General features: G+C 42.1%; 1 long non-coding RNA gene across 1 annotated transcript; it reads left to right on the plus strand.

Moving 5' to 3' along the window:
• The first annotated feature begins 7,887 nt into the window (after positions 1-7,887).
• LOC309505156 lies at positions 7,888-22,650 on the plus strand. Its single transcript, XR_014208334.1, has 2 exons — positions 7,888-8,120; positions 22,043-22,650. It is a non-coding gene; the product is annotated as an uncharacterized lncRNA (long non-coding RNA).
• Positions 22,651-23,255: the final 605 nt, after the last annotated feature.

The following is a 23,255-nucleotide window of genomic DNA, read 5'->3' on the forward strand; positions in this document are numbered from 1 at the left end:
CTAAGGTTTGCTAATAATGTGCATATTTACAGATTTTAAGATAATGACGACAGGAGTGAATGAGATGAAATATTATTGAGAGATGATAGAAGTGTTGCCGTTTATGATAGATATATCCAGAAACATATATGTTTCCAAGGTGCAAGATCTATGGTCTTGTTTATGGAATGTGATACCGGTTTATTGGAAATTGACAATTTAATTAAATTCATATTTTATTTGGGAAATATAATATACATAAAGCAAAGTACATCAACTGTACCAAATGGTAGACAGTTTTCCACTGACTTAAAGATCTTTCACAATTCCCTAACCTCAATAGAGGACAATTATGAAGTTGTTAAGACATACAGGCTGTTGAAAAAGATAGCTTATGTTTTAGATGTATGATTGTTTTATAGATTCAAGTGTTTTTATGGCTCTGTATTCCCCTATTGTTAACTCAATAAAAAATGTTTCATCCTAAATTCTATCTGTTCATCATCAATATATATATATATTTTTTTTAAAGTGCGTTGATATAAGAATGGCTGTATTCCCTAGTTGCTTGAAACTGTCACGAACTGCTCCAAGACACGAAGGTTAGATCCAAATGCAGCTTTATTGGCTGGGGAAATCCAGAGGCGTAATCCAATGTACAGGCTAGGGTCATACACAGGCAGGCAGTCAAAACAAAGAAAGAAACAAAACAAACAGGCAGGGACCAGAGGCAAGAGAGTAATCCAGGGAACAGGGCAAGATATCAAAAACCAAGAAACAAGAAAACCAGGGAAACGCTCAGAAATGCAGTGTAACACTTAACAAGACTTTGCGGTGAGTGACTGAATAAACATGGTATAAATAGACTGAGACTAACAGGATGATGTGACACAGGTGAATGCAATCAGTGAATGAGGTACAGGTGAATGTGATCAGTGATGATGAGTCCGAGCAGTGAGTTATGGGAAATGTAGTTTGTGAGTGATAATAGTCTTATGTGGAGTGCCCTCTGGTGGCTCTCAAGGGCACTCCAGCTGGTGACCGTTACATAGCCCCCCCTTTAAGGAGCGGATTCCAGACGCTCCTAAAACTGTCCAGGAGGGAGGTGGAGCGGAGGCGGACCCGGGGGCGGGATGGAGGGCCAGGCCCGTGCAGCGGAAGAGGACCTGAAGACTCCGGCAGGGCGGAAGGCCAGGGCGGAGCAGGCTGTGCAAGCGACCAGGGCGGAGCAGGCTGTGCAGGCGACCAGGGCGGAGCAGGCTGTGCAGGCGACCAGGGGGGAGCAGGCTGTGCCGGCGACCAGGGCGGAGCAGGCTGTGCAGGCGACCAGGGCGGAGCAGGCTGTGCAGGCGACCAGGGCGGAGCAGGCTGTGCAGGCGACCAGGGCGGAGCAGGCTGTGCAGGCGACCAGGGCGGAGCAGGCTGTGCAGGCGGCCCTTCAGGCGGCCAGGGCGGAGACGACCTTTCAGGCGGCCAGGGCGGAGACGACCCTTCAGGCGGCCATGGCACAGGAACAGACACCGGCTCAGGAACAGGGACAGACACAGGGACAGGAACAGGAACAGACACCGGCTCAAGGACAGGAACAGACACCGGCTCAGGTACAGGAACAGACACCGGCTCAGGAACAGACAGCGTGACAGCGGCCATCTCTGTTGAGGGCTCAGGTTCAGGCATGTCAGCGGCTATCTCTGCAGAGGGCTCAGTCGACGTGGCAGCGGCCATTTTGACCAGAGACACTGGCTCGGTGGTGGCCATCTTGTCTGGAGACACTGGTTTGGCGGCGGCCATCTTGTCCGGAGACACTGGTTCAGCATACGTGACTTGAACAGACTCTGGATCGGCGGCGACCATCTTGTCTGGAGTCACTGGCACGGCGGCGGCCATCTTGTCCGGAGACACTGGCTTGGCAGACGTGACTTGAACAGACACTGGATCGGTGGAGGCCATCTTGTCCGGAGACACTGGCTCGGCGGCGGCCATCTTGTCCGGAGACACTGGCTCTGCGGCGGCCATCTTGTCCGGAGACACTGGCTCGGCGGCGGCCATCTTGTCCGAAGACACAGGCGTGGATTCGGCCATCTTGTCCGAAGACACAGGCGTGGAGTTGGCCATCTTGTCCGAAGACACAGGCGTGGAGCCGGCCATCTTGTCCGAAGACACAGGCGTGGAGTCGGCCATCTTGTCCGAAGACACAGGCGTGGAGTCGGCCATCTTGTCCGAAGACACAGGCGTAGAAAGAGGAAGAGGAACAGATTCAGGCTCAGGATCAGGATCAGATTCGGTCTCAGCGGGACGAGACTCTGGACGGGCGGACGTGACGTGGAACTCTGGCTCGGGCTCGGCAGGACTGTCGTGAAGCTCTGGCTCTGGCTCGGCAGGACTGACGTGAAGCTCTGGCTCGGCAGGACTGACGTGAAGCTCTGGCTCTGGCTCTGGCTCGGCAGGACTGACGTGAAGCTCTGGCTCGGCAGGACTGACGTGAAGCTCTGGCTCTGGCTCGGCAGGACTGACGTGAAGCTCTGGCTCGGCAGGACTGACGTGAAGCTCTGGCTCTGGCTCTGGCTCGGCAGGACTGACGTGAAGCTCTGGCTCTGGCTCTGGCTCAGCGCGCTCTGAGCTTGACGGGACCAGCATCAGCGAGGGCTTTGAGCTGGGTAGGACCAGCGGCGAAGAGGGCTCTGAGCTGGGCAGGACCAGCGGCGAAGAGGGCTCTGAGCTGGACGGGACCAGCGGTGAAGAGGGCTCTGGCTTGGCGGGCATGTCGCTTGCTGTCTCAGGGGCGGCGGGCATGACGCTCTCAGTCTCAGGGGCGGCGGGCATGACGCATACTGCCTTGGCTTCGGCAGATTTGGCGTGAAGTGCGGGCTCGGCTGGACTGGCGTGAAGTGCGGGCTCGGCTGGACTGGCGTGAAGTGCGGGCTCGGCTGGACTGGCGTGAAGTGCAGACGGTGACATGGCGTGCCACGGAAGGAAGCTCTCCAGACATCTGGAGAGTGCCTCTCTCCAATCCAGACCGGAGAGATCAGGGAGCTCCCTCGGGTCGACCTCCTTAGCCCCCAGCCGGTAACACAACTTAATAGCCTCGTCACCCAGAGAGCAAGAGGTAGCGAGAGGAACAAACCCCCAGGTGTACTGGAACAGATCGAGGCTATTCAGGGCCAAGGCCGCGATCTGTCCAGCGAACTCCCGGCTCATGCTGGGAAGATCAGGCGAGATCCGTACTGCTGGATTTCTGGAGGTCATAGCTGCTGGATCTGGGTGTGGCAAAGTCTTCTGTCACGAACTGCTCCAAGACACGAAGGTTAGATCCAAATGCAGCTTTATTGGCTGGGGAAATCCAGAGGCGTAATCCAATGTACAGGCTAGGGTCATACACAGGCAGGCAGTCAAAACAAAGAAAGAAACAAAACAAACAGGCAGGCAGGGACCAGAGGCAAGAGAGTAATCCAGGGAACAGGGCAAGATATCAAAAACCAAGAAACAAGAAAACCAGGGAAACACTCAGAAATGCAGTGTAACACTTAACAAGACTTCACGGTGAGTGACTGAATAAACATGGTATAAATAGACTGAGACTAACAGGATGATGTGACACAGGTGAATGCAATCAGTGAATGAGGTACAGGTGAATGTGATCAGTGATGATGAGTCCGAGCAGTGAGTTATGGGAAATGTAGTTTGTGAGTGATAATAGTCTTATGTGGAGTGCCCTCTGGTGGCTCTCAAGGGCACTCCAGCTGGTGACCGTTACAGAAACATTGTTGTTACTCATAATTACTTTCAATTAATTCAGTTTCCAATTCTAGACATGCCCCTGTGTCTGTGTATGCTGTGTCTCTTCATATTCTACGCAGATTTATGCCAGTAGAGATCCACTTCCAGTAGAGTTTAGGTGTAAGAGATGTATTCATAACAACAACTTGTAAACGTGGAATTTTCTGAGAGCTCCGACTTGTACCATGTGATCGCTGTACCACCTGACCATTTTGTAAATGATAGTGTTGCCATAGAAACACTCATGCTGAGTAACAAATTTGCATACTATCCATCCTAAATAGTATGCAAAACTAGAATTAGTACGTCCCAAATCGCAGTATGTTGAAATGAGTATTCCAAAGATACCCGGATGGTCTACTATTTCCGGTTAAAATTCAAAGTGCAGATCAATGCACACTCTAACGGCTAATATTGCCCACAACCCATTGCGTGCGGGAGGGAGGAGCTTTGCGGTGATGTAAACATGGCAGTCGGATGCAGCAGCGGAGATGCGCCCTCAGTTTTTAAGTGTAAGAATTCAAATGTTTAACCCTAATTAAAGTAATATTTTATTGTCTCGTAATATTAATGGGTTTATCTTGTGCCAAAAAAGTACCGTGTTTATCTTGTAGGGTCCGATGAAGATACTGTGGGGTTCATTGGGGTTCATTTAAGCCTCATTTGGGGTTATCAGGTGTTACGACCACTTGGCTCATACAGTGATCGCAACATAAGAAGGGAGACCACACCGCTTGCTACATTTAACAAAGAGTGTTTATTTAACAGAAAATAGAAGTGTATCAGTAAATGTAATGGTTAACCAAAAGTGTAATGTTCATCAGTAGAATGGAACGGGTGGTGAGAGGAGGTAAGTGCGATAGGGATGGCTGACGCGAAACAGTCGTTCCGAAGCTTTGCGAGATCCCGAAGCGCAGATGTTTCGAAACACTGATCCGAAGCGTGATTCAAAAGACCCATGTCACGTGACTATGGCCAAACGAAGCCTCGAAGTGTTTCAGTAAGTGTTTCATCAGGTGTGGTCCGCCGAATCAGCGTTTGATTGACAGGGTCAGGAACAGACCACACAATCGCACATCTGTATAAAAGTGAAATCAACGCATATTGACCTCGTGGGTTTTTGTGAGAGAAGTTTGATTTTGAGATAGCGGATTTATGGTGATATAGTGACATAGTGCGATTTGATTAGTTATAGGCTATTAGGCTTACATTTAAATTTACACAACACATTGACTGATAGGCTAGAGACAGACAGAGTATACATATAGTGACACATTAATAGATACATAGATATAAATATATATAGACAGTTAGATTAATAGATAGATACATATATGGATAGATTATAGATACATATATAGAGACATAGATTATAGATAGATACATATATAGATAGATTATATCTAGATACATATCTAGGTACATATCTAGATACATATCTAGATACATAGATAGATTATAGATACATATCTAGATACATAGATAGATTATAGATACATATCTAGATACATATCTAGATACATAGATAGATTATAAAATACATATCTAGATACATAGATAGATTCATATAGATAGATAGATAGATTTGGATAGATAGATAAAATGGAGGCTCCCCAGAAGAGATGCTGTACATCTGTGGTGTGGGAGCATTTCCGTTTAGAAACCCCAAATAAAGTGAGATGTTTGTATTGTGATCGGCAGCTGGCCTACTGCAACAATACATCATCCATGATGCGCCATTTGAGGAGAATTTGAAATTTGCGTATTTGCCCAGAACTCATGATCCACTAACTTACTGGAAAGAGAGAGCAGTAATCTTTCCTCATTTCTATGTCCTAGCTAAAAAATATCTTTGCATGCCAGCAACAAGTGTCCCTTGTGAGAGGATTTTTTCAAAGGCTGGAGAAATTATCTGTAAAAAAAGAAGTAGGCTAAGTCCTTCCACAGCAGAGAAATTAATATTTTTTTATAAAAATCTCTAAAAAAGTGAGACATTGTGGCTTGATTTATTTTATTAATATTCATTTTGCAGGACCAAAATAACATTATGCACAGTGAGGAGCCTATAGGTTACAAGCTTCACATAGGCCTATTAGAAAAATACAATAATAAAAAAAAAAATAATAAAATAAATTAATGGCCCGTCAAGGTTGTTTCAGATCAACACCTGCAAGTGACCACTAGGTGTCACCGTTGAGACGGGTGTCGGATTGATTCGAAGCCTCGAAACAATATGGCCCATTTGGTTCAACTGTTTCATTGCTTCACGAAGCCTCGATCTGCCCATCACTAAAGTGCGACAAGCGAGGCAGCCCCCAGCCACACGGACCGACGGCCCGAAGAGGAAAGAGACCCGCGAGCATCCGGAAGGCCTCTTTTAACAGGTCATCCATTAACCTTCAAGACCAGCCTACAGCTCCACCTGTAGGACTCAGACAGACAGACAGACGGCAACCATAAAACACAGACAAACAACAAGCTGCCCAGCAGCACGGCAAAGCCGGTCATGACACAGGCTACAAAACAATAAATAAAAAGGCTCTAGTAACATTACAGTTTCATGCAAGCGTTTTTTTATTTTTTTTTATGTATTTCTTTTGATGTTTCTGTCTTAGATTTATACCTTACTATAAACCCTTATGAAAATAAACACCTTTTACTACAATAACCATAGTTTAACCACACTGACTTATTTGTAATAATACTGTGGCTGTACAAATGTTAACTTTATCAGTCCAACCAAAGAAACATGGTTACTACACTTTTACTATAGTAAAAGCATGGTTCATTTTCATCGGGGTATTTTTGAGTATTATACATAAGTATAAAATACGTTAAACAATAGTTATACTATCAACTTTAAATATTTTAACTCAGAAAATAAGTAGCTTTCGTTACACACATTGCACATGAATGTCAGAACCAACCGCCTCACAAACGACCTGCGTTTGGTTGATCTACGACGACGCCCTGCTTCACTCCTCAATTTGGTAAAACACATTGCAAATGTATTGTGGAAAAAAATATGGGAATAGTAAATAAAATCATATTGGACATATAAGAATGAATGAAATGTAAAATGTTTTGTTAACAGTCGCGGTGTGCGTAACTAGGCAACCCCATGCTCGTTCATGTTGCATGACGTCATCGCAGTATGTCCCAGAACGTGCATACTCTTTTGCTACACACTCAAAAGTATGTACTTTTTCCTCACAAAAAAAGTACATACTTTTAGGTCGTAGTATAAGTAGGCGAATTGGGACTCAGCCTCAATCTTCTAATTATGTAATCTGGGTGACCGCAGTGCTCCACTCCTCCAAACCTAATCAAACACACCTGAACAAGCTAATCAAGGTCTTCAAGATTAGGCTACTAGAAAGCTACACGCAGGTGAGTTTCATCAGGGTTGGAGTTACCCAGACCTCCTTGGATCTATAAATCTTTGGACAGCACTTTATGTTAAGGGATTCAGCAACACATGTTTTCAGTGTAGTTTTGTGTGCCTCACTGTTCCTACTGACTGACTAATTCAGCGCGTGTTCCAGTAGAGTTGATTGTGAGATCACAGGTCGAGAGGATGATAGCTCGAGTGTACTGCTCGTTGAGTGTTGTTTTATTGTGTCTGTCTGCATGTTTGAGCACAAACCATGCTGGAGTCATAGGTGAGAAGATCTTTTAGCTTCATTACACCACCCGAAGAAATGCATAAATAAATGCCTTACAAAATATGATGTACAGTACAATTAGTTGTAATAGTAAACTTATGAACAACATATTGATGGATGTCGTCTTTCTGCATTGTGCTTCTATAACACACCTCACCAGTAGTGGGGTAGGTTGTAATGGCACTCTGTGTCTTTGAAACTAATTGTCAGTTTAGTTATAAATGGTATTTCTACTTGATTTGAAGCTGATAAATGTATGAATATTTTCAAGTTTGAGACGCACACTGCGAAACCCCTGACTTATAAATACTGAAACTATTACAACAACACTCATGTGGTGTCTGGTAAAGCTGACGGTCGTGCTGTGGAGGATGTACTTGTGATCGAGACTGCTCTGGAGGACATTGTTAATTCAACTGAACTAAATGTGAAACTATAAAGTAGAAAGACTGAACTAGTATTTTCTTGTAAAACCTACTCTGATCTTTGACCACTCTTTTCATATCACTGAATGCTGAAAGTCTCATTACTGTATCTTTCTGTCATGTGTCTCTATCACAGAAAAGCCAGGACAGTGTCCAAGCACAAAATCTGGAGGAGGAACGTGTGCTGAGTTGTGTTCCTATGATAGTGACTGTCCGAAACATGAGAAATGCTGCAGCAATGGATGTGGACGTCAGTGTATGGCTCCACTTACAGGTATTTATGTTCTATTAGTGTTTGAGTCAGCCTTCTCGTTATTTCAGTTGGACTTATTTTATCGTTCACCGTGTATTGAGCCGATAGCACAGTTTCAAGCACAGGATTGCTTTACAAATTTAATAGATGATGAATAATAATTAAAATAAAATTATTTCTGTATGTACAACTTGCTGTTCATGCTTTGCGTGTTTTGTGCTGTACATCTAAGACTGAATGTTGTTAAAGGACTGATTAAAGCTGACTATCTGAATCCATGCAGTGAAGCCTGCGTCTGAACCGGCAAAGCCTGCGGTGTGTGCCGAAAACTGCCAAAAAACTCACCCTGATGGCCAATGTCCTGGCCCTAAGGGGGGTCCTCCAGAGCCTCCAGTGAAGTACGTGGCCGAACCAGCAAAGCCTCCAGTGAAGTACGTGGCCGAACCAGCAAAGCCTCCAGTGAAGTACGTGGCCGAACCAGCAAAGCCTCCAGTGAAGTACGTGGCCGAACCAGCAAAGCCTCCAGTGAAGTACGTGGCCGAACCAGCAAAGCCTCCAGTGAAGTACGTGGCCGAACCAGCAAAGCCTCCAGTGAAGTACGTGGCCGAACCAGCAAAGCCTCCAGTGAAGTACGTGGCTGAACCAGCAAAGCCTCCAGTGAAGTACGTGGCCGAACCAGCAAAGCCTCCAGTGAAGTACGTGGCCGAACCAGCAAAGCCTCCAGTGAAGAACGTGGCCGAACCAGCAAAGCCTGCAGTGTGTGCCGAAAACTGCCAAAAAAGTCACCCTGATGCCCCATGTCCTGGCCCTAAGGGGTGTCCTCCTGGCCATAAAGAATGTGGCCATGCATGCAGTTAACGGTGTTGATGTTTACCACTGATGTATGGGATGTTTTTCCTGTCTAACAAATAAATCTCCTACTTTAAGTCTCGATTTATTTTTATTTTCCTGAAGAGTTTCATTTTATATTGCAACAGCTGTTGCCCAAAGTGGTTCACAATAACTAAAAACAAATAACAGTAACAGCAAAATTGTGACATCTTATAAACAAGTAACATGATCTTATAGATAATTCTATCGAAACGGTGACCATTTTAAAAATAGTTATTGGCTCATTTCTTTTGGCTGACTTGAGCATTCTCGCCAGCATTCTAGTAGTATTTGTCACACATACATCACTGAAGCTGATACACACACACACCTTATTAGGGATGCACCGATGCATCGGCTGAACATCGGTAACGGCCGATATTTGCCTCGTTAACTGCCATCGGCCATCGGGAAATAAAAATGACATTCGCCGATGTCACATGGGCGTCAGTTTGGTTTGATATGCTGGGGACAGAGACGCATTCGGAAGTGCATTTTCAGAAGTGCTGGGTACAATGACGCATTTATTTATTTATTTTCTATGAGAAAACTCCTTTTCTCGAGAAAAGAACGACCATGGTGTGTAGCAGAAGAAGCGGCGGAGTATGCACGATCCGCGAGTGCTGAAGACGTTCTGCACGGCTTTGATGGGTGCGCAGGAGGACACAAATGGGCGGCGACTGCTTCTTCCAGTGGCGGGAGCTTTTCCCTCAGCGCCGTCAACAGATAGAGCGTTAACTGTACACACCGCCGCCGACTTGAGCTGCAAAGAAACTCTGGCCTCCCTGTCAAGGACTCTTGTCAAAAAGTACGGGGAAGCTTGACCGCTCTGAATAGTGAGTGAGAGCGCGCGCGCGGTCGGGGCTCTCTCTCTCTCTCTCTCTCTCTCTCTCTCTCTCTCTCTCTCTCTCTCGCAGAAGAGCGCGTGCGCGCTTAAAATTTAATATTTTGGTATGAACATTCACCCGTGTTTTTTCCCTCATAAATGCGAACACGAAAAATAAAATGAATATTATAATGTTTTTTTTGTTGGGTCAGACAATGATTACCAAATTTCTCTCTCATATTGCTCTTCATAACAACTGAAAAAGAACTTATAAATAAGGTTATAACTGTCAACCAGAAAGTGACATTAAAGGTTTTTTTTGTTTCATAAATTGGTCTGATTGAATTTGTGCTCATTCTAGGATAGTGTGATCAAGAGCCGAAAGACTTGTATGTTTCCGTGGCACAAAAGAAGGAATAAATAACAAAAAGAAAAAACATCGGCATCGGCATCGGCCATCAGCCAAGTTGTTATGTTAAACATCGGTATCGGTATCGGCCCAGAATTTCCCAATCGGTGCATCCCTACACCTTATCTATTATTCATTCATATAATTGAAAGTGGCACAAATGAGAATTTATATCTGTTAAGCTTGCAGTTTGGTAACCTGTACCTTCTGCCTGAAGGCATCAGCTCATACTCACAAAACAGGACGTGCTTTGGGTCGTTGGTGATTTTGAAACCCTGTTTCCTCACCGCCTTCTCGAAAAGCTCCTGAAGAGTAGTAGGTGGCATTTGGCCAATTATTTTCCCAGCCCTTTTTATCAATTTTTGGAGCTGTGATTTTAATTCAACGGACAGGTTACCAAACCAAGCCACAATACCATACCGCACAATAGATTCAATGGCTGCCTTCAAGTGCCTTGTAAAACAGTAACATGAACTCTAACGCCGGTTTCACACTGCACGCGTTAGCAGAGCATAAGCAGCGCAGGAGCAGTGCATATGGTGAGCGGGAGCAGGACACGCGCGTTTTGCTTTCACACTAGTAGCGTTTGTCACGCGCGGCGTGTGTACAGACAGAGTACTCTATAATGGGTAAGTTGGCATTGCTTTATTTCGTTTTCAAATACATTTAAGAGAAAAGACTTGTCAAGAAGCTTATTTTATTAAAAATGTCATTTATATATCTTTTGGTTCATCTTTGTTTTTATTGTTCTGGCAACAAGTTTGTTTTTGGACATTTGTTTTCTTTTTAAATTGCTGTTGGTCATTTGATTGACTGTTTAAAACACAATAGATATCATGAATGCACTTTTTGGATAAAACCGGTGTATTTTGGCCATGATCAATGCATTGTCATTTTAATTCAGCGTAAGCAGCGCAGCAAAAATAGACTTGGCGCCGAAACCCCCGCTGCACTGCTGTTCACGCGATGCTCCTGCTTGACGCTCACGCGCTGCTCCTGCTCCCGGTGTGAATGCACTCATTGATTAACATGGACGCCGAAAAAAATACGCGCTGTTCACGCGCCGCTGACGCTTGCGGTGTGAAACCGGCGTCAGTCGTCTTCAGAAATATAGACGCTCACATATCTTTGAGCAAACATACTCCACATGATGGGACCACTGCAACTGACAAATCCAATTGTATACCTAAATACTTAAATGTTGTTACCTGCTTAACGAGTACACCTTCAATTTGAAGTGTGCTGTGATCTCCTAAAGACCTGGGGTCAAATATCATTTCTTTGGTTTTATTTACATTAAGCTAATATTTAATTTAATACAATAATCCTTCCAGTGGTTTGTTTGTCTCCTTTTAGTGGTACAGTACATCTCATTCTGGGTCTCCAGTAGCTCACAGAATATAAGAAGCATATGTTAGGTTGAGTGTAGTGGTAAGGATTATTATGTGCTGCCTTGCAGCAACAGAAACGTTCCCACTGTGAATCCAAAGGATCTGTAGCTGTACGTACATTTTATTTGTGCCTGACATACATGAGTTATGTAGTGGGAAACTGCCGCCAGGCATGTTTGCTGTCTATAAAGTCCATTATATCAGGGTTTGCTATTGTTGTTTTCTCATGTGAGTAACATGTTGTAAAAAAGAAAAAGAAAAAAAAAAGAAGATGATGTGCACAAATTAATTATTTATAATAAAAACTGCAATTTTCCATAAAAAAAAGAAGAATCATCAATTTTGATTTTATGCTGATAGAAGATGTAAAGATGCTATGTATATAAGGCACACCAATCTAAATGTAAATTAAAGTATGAATAAAGATTACAATAATTTCCATATGCAATCACTATATAAAGAGTTTTGTGAGCACTTATCAAATCCATCAGTTTACATGTCAACTTTTTCAGACATAAAACATGATGACGTTGACGTGGCAATGAAAATGACCTATTAATTGTAATTTAAGTGAAATTACTGAACTGAAATATACGAGCTTGATAAAAATGATCATTCTAGAATAAAATTTCAGATGGCACTTAGAGGCTTTTGCATCTGAACTCTTCATATATATATATATCAGGTAACATTTACATGCTGGGTAAGATTAATGGTATAAGTTATCATCATCTCATACATCTATTTTGTAACTATTTTAAGTGCAACCATAACCATATTTTGTCATTAAACCTTTTCAATTACAATATAATGTGCTAACTAGTTTTGATTTGGTATTGACTTTGAAGTGCTACACATTGTAATACAATATTGTCACTCTCTATAGCAATGCTCTCCCACATATTAAGCTATTGTAAGTGCGCTTATTTTCGTCGTTGGTATAAGTGGCAGTGGGTGGAATAGACAAGAATTGTACAGTTTTCAACCATCTTGCTGACAACTTTTTTTTAGTCATTCGGCAGTCTTGTAGCTTGAATCTCTGCAGGAATTCCACCCTTACAAGCTGGACTTCCCCTCATACATTTGTCAGATTTTACTGTCTGGATGTCACTGCAACCTCTATGGCTCATGAAGTTCTCAATGTTGGTTCTTTGGAGAATCGAAAGGTTATCTTTCATTCTTGCTGGGTCTGTTCCATAGAGAAATACAGAGTGTTTGTTTCAAAGAGAACGTTAGGTCACTTGCGTAACTCCGGTTCTCTGGGAACAGAGCAAGGTATCTGACCAAGCTTCCCTACTCGCATAACACAGGGGAAAAGCGTGCTTAGAATGCCGTTTTGGGTTTCATAGCTGTATATATAGAGAGGGGGTGGGCTCCTTATCATGAGCTGTGATTGTAACTTTGAGCTGTGGTGTAATTGGTGCTTCCAAAGTCTACCACGCCTGGGGATGTATAGTGAGATACATCGCACTGTTCACAGAGAATCAGGGTTACACAAGTAACCTAAGGTTTGCTAATAATGTGCATATTTACAGATTTTAACCCTCTGGGGTCTGAGTGGTTTTTGGGGCCCTTGAGATGTTCTGACATGCCCTGACATTTGTGCTTTTTTCAGTTGCATATAAACATATTAATGGCAAAGGTGTAAATTCACTCTATATAGCACAAACAGGGCTACCATAATATGTGAGCCACGTGTATGTACATGTTTTCATTTTTGAGAGAATAATGTTTATGCATGGTTATTGAAAAAACTAAAAACTAAAATTTCTGAAATAAGGCCACAAAACACATAGTAAATATGTGTCAATAAGACTTGACTAATGGATGTCCTCGCCTAGAGTTTTTTCTTCAAAATTATGTGAAAATAGTCTTTCTTTATCGTTCACATAAAAACATACATTGATTTAAATTGATGTAAAACAGGTTTTGCTTGGAAAGCCAATATGCGAGGGGGGCGTGAACGAGGAGTGGTTTACACCTTAGAATACAATGTCCCACCCACTCTGCATAATGATGAGCCATTCACTCAGGTGTGACACAGTGACTGAGCCACAATGCAAGGACAAAAGATATATTTAGAAGAAGACTTATATTGACCATTTAAGATTTTGCTTACATCTATCTTGTAAATATGTTTTGCTATTTTATTAAAAAGGTTACAATTACAACAATAATTACAATTTCAACAATATTTCAAGTGTACTCTTTCTTTGTAAAAAAAAATGATTATAGGCCTACATTTTACCTATGTATTCATTAGTTTGAATATAGTCAACATTGGAACAGCTAACATCTTAGTTGATGACTTTATTTTTGACAAAAATAGATATAGAAATTGCTAAACAAAAGCTTATTTGACGTGGCAGTATATTCTACAGTAAAAACTGTACCCAAATCTAGTCAACAAGATGTTGTCTTTCATATTTCGCCTGACTGTAACGTTGTTTTCATGAAATATTAGGGCATATTGTTAATTTGCAGTTTAATACGTTGCTTATACAAATAGCCTACATTTTATTTCAACATATTTCAGTCGAATTTTCCTTTCCTCAGTATAGCAATACAGTTTGCTAAAACATCATCATTCATTCACACACGCAATTTAAATTTAACTTCCAGCAAAGATGAAGTTGACGATAGGCTATTGATCTTCGCAGTAGGCTAGTGAACGCACCGGAGAAATGCACATTTATTAGGCTACATAGTTTTTTTGTTTTGGATGGTTTTGTTTAGAACCAGCTTTCTGTAAATATATTTCAAATTTTTTAGACATGTGAGGCGAGTAGGCTACGGTCTGGTTAATGATGATCTCCAGTTCAAGCACCTTATGTTGTGATTGCTAGCCTATATTTACTTTAAATCCAGGAAATTTGTTAATGAAAAAATTATAAAAATTAAGATACAATTGATACAAAACGAAATTCGTTTTAAAGAAAGGATTTGTAGTTTCTGTTTTGAGGTCTCTGTGAAAGTTTGAAAGTCTTTTAGTGTGCTTTCAGAGCGCTCGCGTCCATAATGGAGAACTGTCACGTAATATTGTTTTTTCCTCATAAATGCGAACACGAAAAATAAAAGACAAAAGACTTTTAAGTAAAACTTACTCCGAAATTGTGTCCTCGGCGGAATTCGCTCTTCAAAATGCTGCCGTTCGTAGTCTGAGTTACAATCTTCCTCTGAGGAAAAAACCCGGTATCATGCATTCTTCCTCGCTGTCCAGAATCATCTGAAGGGCGTCTTTACTGGAGAAGCGTGCCATACTCAAAACGCGATGAACTATCAGTAAGTCTGATGAAGAAACTGTGTTTTAATGGCATTGATTGGGGGGCGTATGCGATGCATTCTAGATCACCTAAACTATTTACCATTTGAATAGCGCCGGGGGCGGGGCGGCCTCAACTCATTATAGAGATAATGAGGCAGAAGGAAAAACGGTACCTCTCCTTGCTTTCAAACGGATTACATGAGTTGAAAACATTTGTTTTTTATATAAATTACTTCATTTAAAAGAAGAGATTTCAAGCTTCATAAAGACATATCTCACGTGTCTGTGTGAGAAGTATTCGGTGAGTTATTGTTCATTTTCGGACACGTTTCAGAATGGACTACACTGACAGAGAGAAGGCAGAACTCGCTTCGTGTTTATTTTTCTTTATTTGGTGAAAAGCTCAACACTTTGTTTTTATTATGAGTATACACAAAAATAATACACATTTAACAGAATCGATTGATGTACGAAACTCCTATGAAAAATCAAAGTCAACAGAGAATTTATGAGTTTATTTTACACTGATAAAAAAAAAAGCGAGCTGGTATCGCCGGCGATAAATATTAATGAGAGATGACAGAAGTGTTGCCATTTATGATAGATACAGTGGGGAGAACAAGTATTTGATACAGTGCCGATTTTGCAGGTTTTCCTACTTACAAAACATGTAGGGGGCTGTTTACACCTGGCCACTTCATGCGTTTTCTCAGATCGGATAGCTATCTGATTTATCAAAACGATTCCATTTACACCTGGTCACATAAATGTGTTTTTGCGAAACGGATTTAAATCCGATCTTCAATTCCCGCGCTATATGCAGATTTAATGGAGTGCACGTCAGTCACAGTTTCATTTTATTGATCATCAGCTAAAATTTCAAAATCAAAGACCGCATAAGAGAGAGCGGCAACAGCCCTGGTAAGATCATTTCGTTTTTTAAGTATTTACTTAATGATGATGATTGTGTGTTAAGCGTCTACGACTTACTTTCACTTTGATTTGCGATAGTTTGCACGTTGGCTTAATGACGTTGGCTCAGCTTCTCATATGCGGTGATGCGTGTTCCATAGCGTCGTCATATCTGGCTATAACATTACATATAGCCTATAACACGCTCTCACACGTTTATTTTTTTAGCATATTTGGGAGGAGTACAATTTACATATGTGGTTTCAACAACCAGATGCATTTACACTTGTCCAGTTTCGTCTGGAATGCGGCCCAGACCACCTCCTGAAGTGGTTTGAGTGATCGGATTCAAATCCGTCTCGAATGCGTTTCGGAGGGCATTTACACCTGGTCTTTTCACGATCGGATAGTTATCCGATCTGAGAAAACACATGAAGTGGCCAGGTGTAAACAGCCCCTAGAGGTCTGTAATTTTTATCATTGGTACACTTCAACTGTGAGAGACGAAATACACTGTGAAATCACATTTTATGATTTTTAAATAATTAATTTGCATTTTATTGCATGACATAAGCATTTGATCACCTACCAACCAGTAATAATTCCGGCTCTCACAGACCTGTTAGTTTTTCTTTAAGAAGCCCTCCTGTTCTCCACTCATTACCTGTATTAACTGCACCTGTTTGAACTTCTTACCTGTATAAAAGACACCTGTCCACACACTCAATCAAATAGACTCGAGAGCTGTGTAAGGACATCAGGGATAAAATTGTAGACCTGCACAAGGCTGGGATGGGCTACAGGAAAATAGGCAAGCAGCTTGGTGAGAAGGCAACAACTGTTGGCGCAATTATTAGAAAATGGAAGAAGCTCAAGATGACGGTCAGTCTCCCTCGGTCTGGGGCACCATGCAAGATCTCACCTCGTGGGGCATCAATGATCATGAGGAAGGTGAGGGATCAGCCCAGAACTACATGGCAGGACCTGGTCAATGACCTGAAGAGAGCTGAGACCACAGTCTCAAAGAAAACCATTAGTTACACACTACGCCGTCATGGATTAAAATCCTGCAGCGCAAGCAAGATCGCCCTGCTCAAGCCAGCGCATGTCCAGGCCCGTCTGAAGTTTGCCAATGACCATCTGGATGATCCAGAGGAGGAATGGGAGAAGGTCATGTGGTCTGATGAGACAAAAATAGAGCTTTTTGGTCTAAACTCCACTCGCCGTGTTTGGAGGAAGAAGAAGGATGAGTACAACCCCAAGAACACCATCCCAACCGTGAAGCATGGAGGTGGAAACATCATTCTTTGGGGATGCTTTTCTGCGAAGGGGACAGGACGACTTCACCATATTGAGGGGAGGATGGAAGGGGCCATGTATCGTGAGATCTTGGCCAACAACCTCCTTCCCTCAGTAAGAGCATTGAAGATGGGTCGTGGCTGGGTCTACCAGCATGACAACGACCCGAAACACACAGCCAGGGCAACTAAGGAGTGGCTCCGTAAGAAGCATCTCAAGGTCCTGGAGTCTCCAGACCGGAACCCAATAGAAAATCTTTGGAGGGAGCTAAAAGTCCGTATTGCCCAGCGACAGCCCCGAAACCTGAAGGATCTGGAGAAGGTCTATATGGAGGAGTGGGCCAAAATCCCTAAACCTGGTCAAGAACTACAGGAAACGTATGATCTCTGTAATTGCAAACAAAGGTTTCTGTACCAAATTTTAAGTTCTGCTTTCCTGATGTATCAAATGTCATGCAATAAAATGCAAATTAATTACTTAAAAATCATACAATGTGATTTTCTGGATTTTTGTTTTAGATTCCGTCATTCACAGTTGAAGATTAGCTATGATAAAAATTACAGACTTCTACATGCTTTGTAAGTGGGAAAACCTGCAAAATCGGCAGTGTATCAAATACTTGTTCTCCCCACTGTATATCCAGAAACATATATGTTTCCAAGGTGCAAGATCTATGGTCTTGTTTATGAAATGTGATACCGGTTTATTGGAAATTGACAATTCAATTAAATTCTTATTTTATTTCGGAAATATAATATACATAAAGCAAAGTACGCAGGCCCGGGGTGGGTAATCGGGAGAATCGGGAGAATTCCCGGTGGGCCGCTTCACTTCTGGGCCGGTCGAGGATTTTTATTTTATTTTATTTTTTACATTTGTCACGTTAGTTACATTAGGCTACACACGTCCCGCATTCTGACACCGCAGCGCGCAGCCTTTGCATGGGTTGTACCATGTGAGGGAGTTCTCCCCTCCCCTCCTATAGAGTTGGTTGGATCCATAGCCCGTCTTTTCCAAAACGTTTTCTCAGGTAACGTTAGGCTACCGCGGCACCGCCGGCGCCTACCGATAGCTGCCTGGGCCGGCCCTACCGTAACGGTACGCGTCAGGGAGGATGGATGGGAGGAAGAGGCCAGGAGGTAGAGTTGCCAACCGTTCCGTATAATACGGAATCGTCCCGTATTTGACACATAAAAGTCTTGTTCCGTATTGAACTGATACGGAACGCACTTTGTTCCGTTTTTTTTTTGAGAATCAGTGCAAATCCATGACAGACACATAGCCTCTAATGTATGTCAGACTATGAACGAAGACATTTGTAATTTTTCCCATGTTTGTCTATGATCAGCGTAGCGTTTTTAACATCATGGAACATCATCAGAGAGAATGCCCTTTTAATTGGTCGTTTCAGTCATTGTGAGACACGTATCGTAGCAACGATGACGACAAGTGACAACAGCGGGAAATGCAAAAATGACTTGAATTGCTTGAATGCAGCATTTGAGTGAATATTTTATATTTTCTTTATTAGCAGTTTTTTTTATGTATTATTGTTTTGCACTGGAAAGAAAGTTAACTATAATGGAAGTATAATTATAGATATTTGCACTACACGTCCTTAAAATGTTGTCTATTTAAATTAAAAATATATATTTTTTGCACTGGAAAGAACATTCTAGAAGTCTAATTCTATTGAATAAGTTCGCACAAGGCTACAGAAAACTGTTGTGTTTATTTTTCATCTATGTGGTTCAGTCTTGTATATTGATTAGGCCTACTTTGCTATTCTATAAATATAGGCCTAATAAGTTGTATTATAATATGCTATAATATATGAAATATATTTATCTAAATGTATCAATTAGTTTCCACAATATTCAGAATTGCAAGATATAAAGTCAGAATTGTGTGAAATAAAGTCGCAATTGCTTCTTATAAAGTCTAAGTGAATTATTATTTAACCTTTACATTATTTGTTGAACCATGGCATTAATACAAACTACACAATAGTAAGAGCTGAACTGTTGCTTCATTTATCCAATTTGGAAAAAGTGCTAATATTTGGAATTCCACCATGGAAAAAGTGGGCCGGTCTTGGGCCTGAAACTCCCGGGCTGAAAAGTGGCCCCACTCCGGCCCTGAAAGTACGTCAACTGTACCGAATGGTAGACAGTTTTCCACTGACTTAAAGATCTTTCACAATTCCCTAACCTCAATAGAGGACAATTATAAAGTTGTTAAGACATACAGGCTGTTGAAAAAGATAGCTTAGGTTTTAGATGTATGATTTTGATACAAGATGCAAAATTTTGATTTAATTGTTTTAAAGATTCAAGTGTATTTTATGGCTCTGTATTCCCCTATTGTTAACTCAATTAAAAAAATTCTGCCTAAATTCTATCTGTTCATCATCAATATATATACAGGTATATATATATATATATTTTTTTTTTAAAGTGCCGTTGATATAAGAATGGCTGTATTCCCTAGTTGCTAGAAACATTGTTGTTAGTCATAATTACTTGGATCCGCATTGCAAGTCAATCAGCAATTGTAATTCAGTTTCCAATTCTAGACATGCCCCTGTGTCTGTGTATGCTGTGTCTCTTCATATTCTACGCAGATTTATGCCAGTAGAGATCCACTTCCTGTAGAGTTTAGGTGTAAGAGGTGTATTCATAACAACAACTTGTAAACGTGGAATTTTCTGAGAGCTCCGACTTGTACCATGTGATCGCTGTACCACCTGACCATTTTGTCATTGATAGTGTTGCCATAGAAACACTCAATCTTCTAATTATGTCATCTGGGTGACCGCAGTGCTCCACTCCTCCAAACCTAATCAAACACACCTGAACAAGCTAATCAAGGTCTTCAAGATTAGGCTACTAGAAAGCTACACGCAGGTGAGTTTCATCAGGGTTGGAGTTACCCAGACTTCCTTGGATCTATAAATCTTTGGACAGCAATTTATGTTAAGGGATTCAGCTGCACATGTTTTCATTGTAGTTTTGTGTGCCTCACTGTTCCGACAGACTGACTAATTCAGCGCGTTTTCCAGTAGAGTTGATTGTGAGATCACAGGTCGAGAGGATGACAGCTCGAGTGTACTGCTCGTTGAGTGTTGTTTTATTGTGTCTGTCTGCATGTTTGAGCACAAACCATGCTGGAGTCATAGGTGAGAAGATCTTTTAGCTTCATTACACCACCCGAAGAAATGCATAAATAAATGCCTTACAAAATATGATGTACAGTACAATTAGTTGTAATAGTAAACTTGTGAACAACATATTGATGGATGACTTCTTTCTGCTTTGTGCTTCTATAACACACCTCACCAGTAGTGGGGTAGGTTGTAATGGCACTCTGTGTCTTTGAAACGAATTGTCAGTTTAGTTATAAATGGTATTTCTACTTGATTTGAAGCAGATAAATGTATGAATATTTCCAAGTTTGAGACGCACACTGCGAAACCCCTGACTTATAAATACTGAAACTATTACAACACTCTTGTGGTGTCTGGTAACGCTGACGGTCGTGCCGTGGAGGATGTACTTGTGATCGAGACTGCTCTGGAGGACAATGTTAATTAAACAACTAAATGTGAAGCTATAAAGTAGAAAGACTGAACTAGTATTTTCTTGTAAAACCTATTCTGATTTTGACCTTTTTTCATATCACTGAATGCTCAAAGTCTCATTACAAGTTTCTGTCATGTGTCTGTATCACAGAAAAGCCAGGACAGTGTCCAAGCACAAATTCTGGAGGAGGAAATTGTGTGGAGTTGTGTTCCTATGATAGTGACTAAGGGTGTCACGATTTCGATTTTAAATCGAAATCGATCGAAATTAATGCTCAATCTCGATTATCGAATCAAAAAATGGAATCGTCGATGCTGCCACGCCCCATATGTCACGTCAGCTCGGCTTGCCTGTAATAGGTAAAACTCCTTTTCTCGAGAATATTGAAGCCTTTATTTTAAAACGCATTGCAGCTGCACAGCGAGAGCATCATAGCTCGTCTGAGCGAGCTGATTGGCTGTGCTGCGGCAACTGCACGAACCTATGGCGAGTAGGAGCGCTTGGCGCCCTGCCAACCTCGAGCGCGCCAATTTGGACGCGGCTGAAGTGTATAAATTCAGAGAAAACTCGCCAAAGGACTTTAGGTTTAAATCGACTGAAGCGAAGTATCTGATATGAGCGAAATAGCACGGCAAGGCAACGCAGTACTCGTTCCCTTATCTCTAAGGGAACCGAGGTTACGCAAGTAACCAAGTACGTTCCCTTACGAGAACGTTCTCTCGTACTGCGTTGCAAACGCTGTGGGAACCCAATTTAAAACGCCGTGCTATTCGCCTGTGACTGCTCTGAGGAGTCCAGGGAGCCCCAGGACTATAATAGGTAATAGGTTATATTGTTTAAGTTTCCAATTGACTGAAGATATAAGTTATTGTTACATTATGTTGTTAATAAACGTTTTAAATATGACGATGTAGTGTGTGGTACATTGCGAACAAAGGTCAGATATTATTATATTGCATAAAAGTCTAAAAATGGCATAGCTTGTGCTTTCAAAAAAAATTTTTTTTTTAAATCGAGAATCGAATCGAACCGTGACTTTAGAATCGAAAATGTAATCGAATCGTGGATTTGGAGAATCGTGACACCCTTAATAGTGACTGTCCGAAACATGAGAAATGCTGCAGCAATGGATGTGGACATCAGTGTATGGCTCCATTTACAGGTATTTTATATTCTATTTCAGTTGGACTTATTTTATTATTCACCGTGTCAAAAGTATTGAGCCGATAGTTTCAAGCACAGGATTGCTTTACAAATTTAATAGATGAATAATACTTGAAATACAATTCTTTCTGTAAGTACAACTTTCTGTTCATACTTTGCGTGTTTTGTGCTGTACATCTAAGACTGAATGTTGTTAAACGGACTGACTATATCTGAATCCATGCAGTGAAGCCTGCAGTGTGTGCTGAAAACTGTCAACAAACTCACCCTGATGCCCCATGTTCTGGCCCTACGGGGGGTCCTCCAGAGCCTGTAGTGAAGCCTGTGGCCGAACCAGCAAAGCCTGCATTATGTGCTGAAAACTGCCAAAAAACTCACCCTGATGGCCTATGTCCTGGCCCTAAGGGGAGTCCTTCAGAGCCTGTGTTGATGCCTGTGTCTGAACCAGAAAAGCCTGCAGTATGTGATGAAAATTGCCAAAAAACTCACCCGGATGCCCCATGTTCTGGCCCTAAGGGGGGTCCTCCAGTGACGCCTGCGTCTGAACCAGAAAAGCCTGTAGTATGTGCTGAAAACTGCCAAAAAACTCACCCGGATGCCCCATGTTCTGGCCCTAAGGGGGGTCCTCCAGTGATGCCTGCGTCTGAACCAGAAAAGCCTGTAGTATGTGCTGAAAACTGCCAAAAAACTCACCCGGATGCCCCATGTTCTGGCCCTAAGGGGGGGTCCTCCTGGCAATAAAGAATGTGGCCATGCATGCAGTTAACGGTGTTGATTTTAACCATTGATGTAAGGGATGTTTTTCCTGTTTAACAAATAAATCTCATACTTTAAGTCTCTTTATTATTATTTTTTTATTAATTTGCCTGAGGAGTTTCATTTTTATATTGCAGCTGTTGCCCAAAGGGGTTCACAATAACTAAACACAAATAACAGTACAGAAAAAAAAAAAAAAAGAAAAAAAAACATAGACAAGGTAATGATCAAACACCCTTCATGAAGATGCCCAGGAAGTCTTAAAAGATGTGCTTTTAACGTAGCCTTAAATTTCGGTAGTGACTTTACTGACCTTACAGAAAGTGTGAGTTCATTCCAAAGCTTGGTTCCAGCATGAGAACTCTGTCGCCATTATCTCAAGCTGGATTATAAAGTGCCAGCATACGAGAAAGATAATGGTGCGTTCTATTATTGTCAACGAACTGACTCGGCCCTCGGATATGACGTTACTTCAAGCGTTCTGGTATGTTTTGCGCGTCCGAGTCGGAGAAAAAACATGGACGCCACCTGGAAAGCTGTTGCTATGGTAGCACTGGCCGAGTACCAGGCGCTCAAAGTATGTGCTTCACCTACACCACACACAGGAAGAACTCCAAGAAGAGTATGACACAAGACGCTGAAGGTATGCTCATATTTCAGTATGTCTGGTCAAGTTTGAGCCA

The sequence above is a fragment of the Leuciscus leuciscus genome, assembly GCF_965113295.1.
Source record: "Leuciscus leuciscus genome assembly, chromosome: 8".
Classification (NCBI taxonomy): domain Eukaryota; kingdom Metazoa; phylum Chordata; class Actinopteri; order Cypriniformes; family Leuciscidae; genus Leuciscus; species Leuciscus leuciscus.